Here is a 2,478-nt window from a genome sequence, read left to right on the forward strand (position 1 = left end):
GTTCTGGTTGAAAATGTGATAAGGAATCCCATTCTTACGAATTTAAACACTGTGTCCATGGAGGATTGGCCAAGGCTTTTCTCGTATTAAAATGTAAATCAATTACTGGCTTAGCAATCATATGCCTCTCTGCTAAAGACTGATGTTCTCCACATATTGGCTTAGTAATCACATGCCTCTCACATTAAGCTTGTTTGACTTTTTAGGTCTTTGTCAGCAACTTATTTGCAGTATATGCTGCCCTAGCCACGGAAAATGAGTAAACTAAATTTAGTCAATGGAGGTCAGATAATCAATGTTATTCACCTAATTTGGGTGGCTTTAATGTTATGGTTGATATATATATTTTATTCAATTGGATGTTTATCACTCAGTTATCACACTTACCGTGTAGGAGATGAGAGAATTTATGGTGTCGCACGTCATATTCTAAAACACTAATACAAGACAAAACCCCACTCCTTGGATATTGGCTAAAAATTGGTTGCGTTGCTTTATTAACGGTTACCAAATAAGTATACATTAACCACAATAAATCATTTTTAAAATTCTAATAACAAATAATAATTTCACCATAAATAATAAATAGGGTTGAACAAACCCGAACTATAAAGTTCGTACCGAACTTAGGGATTTTTGGATCCCGGACCCGAACGCGAACATTTCAGTAAAAGTTCGGGTTCGGTGATTTCTTGGCGCTTTTTGAAAGGCTGCAGAGCACTGTCTAACCTTAGACGTTAACTGTCTGACCTTAGAAGCCATCACAGCCATGCCTACTAATGGCATGGCTGTGATTTGCCAGACCAGCATGTGACCCAGGCTCTATATAGGGACTTTTTTACACTACCGAATGGCTATTTTAGTGGTTTGCGGACCGTTTTTCACGGACCTGTTGTTCCGTTTTTTGTTTCCATTGTGTTTCCGTTTAGGTTCCGTTTTTCCGTTCCGTTTTTGGCATATACAGTATACAGTAATTGCATAGAACAAATTGGACAGGGCATAACATTTTCAATAGATGGTATATATATATACAGATACGGAAGACATACAGATGCATTTCTGTATCCATTCTGGTTTTTTTTTGAGGACCTATTGACTTTATTGGAGCCACGGAACATGATTTGCGGCCAAATATAGAACATGTTCTATCTTTTCACGGAATGGATATACGGAAACACGTAAACTGAATGCATACGGGGTACATTCATTTTTTTTTTTGCAGACCCATTGAAATGAATAGTTCCGTATACGGACCATATACGGAAAGCAAAAAACGGCCTGCAAAATGGTAAAAAAAAACTGTAGTGTGAAAGAGGCCTAAGCTTGAGTCACATAGTGCTGCACGTCACTCTGCTGTTACAAGTGTAGGGAGAGTATGCTGCTGGACTGGTAATTTCAGGGAGAGAATAGGAGAGAATCTAACTCAGCGATCTACATAGAAATAGTTGTGTGGGTGAAGGGCACCATCGTTTTACCCTGGCCTAAGGCCATTGACCCAAAAAAAAAAAAAAACTTTTATAATTCTGTTAGTTAGGTGGGCGGCGGTGGCAGCATTTTATGCAAGCTCAGTGCACCAGCACCGCATCTGAGCTTTTGGGACATTGCAAATCACCATTTTTTTTGGGCAATCTACAACATCTGGATTAGTCAGTGTGCAATTTAAGATAGAAATACACCCATCACTTTCTGGGGTTATAAAAACACACTTTTTTGCCAAAAAAATGTATTTTCCTGATCTGCAAGTGTTAAATTCAAGTCAAATATATACAGCTTTCATATTCTGTTACCAAAAAAAAACTTTTTGGGCAATCTACAACATCTGGATTAGTCAGTGTGCAATTTAAGCTAGAAATAAACCCATCATTTTCTGTGGTTTTAAAAACACACTTTTTTGACAAAAAAAGGCCTTGCAGCATCAGCACAGGTGAAATTACAGGCTTATATACTGCTGTCAAATTCAGTTGTTAAACAAACACTTGTTTGGGCACAAAAAATTTAGTTGGCAGCCTTTGATGCAGATGTTATTGTGAGATACACCCTTAATACATTTGGGTTAGGCCTCATGCACACGGCCATTGTTTGGGTCCGCATCCGAGCCGCCGTTTGGGCGACTCGGATGCGGACCCATTCATTTCAACTGAGCCAGAAAAAATACGCAAAACGGACAAGAATAGGCAGCTTTATCAATGGTCGCCCGTTCGGTTCCGCAAATTGCGGAAGGCACACGGGCGGCTTCCATTTTTTGCGGATCCGCGGTTTGCGGACCGCAGAAAACAGCACGGTCGTGTTCATGTAGCCTTAGATTCAGAGATTTTAAATACAGCCATTTGGTGCACCAACATTGAATTCAGGCTTACAGTGGTTCAAGCCGTGTGAGATACACCCTCTACATACAGGGTTTTTATTCAGGCATTTGAAATACAGCCATTTGGGGCAAAGAAATATTGAATTTAGACCTACACTGGTTCAGACCGTGTG

Source organism: Bufo gargarizans, chromosome 2, assembly GCF_014858855.1.
Source record: "Bufo gargarizans isolate SCDJY-AF-19 chromosome 2, ASM1485885v1, whole genome shotgun sequence".
Classification (NCBI taxonomy): domain Eukaryota; kingdom Metazoa; phylum Chordata; class Amphibia; order Anura; family Bufonidae; genus Bufo; species Bufo gargarizans.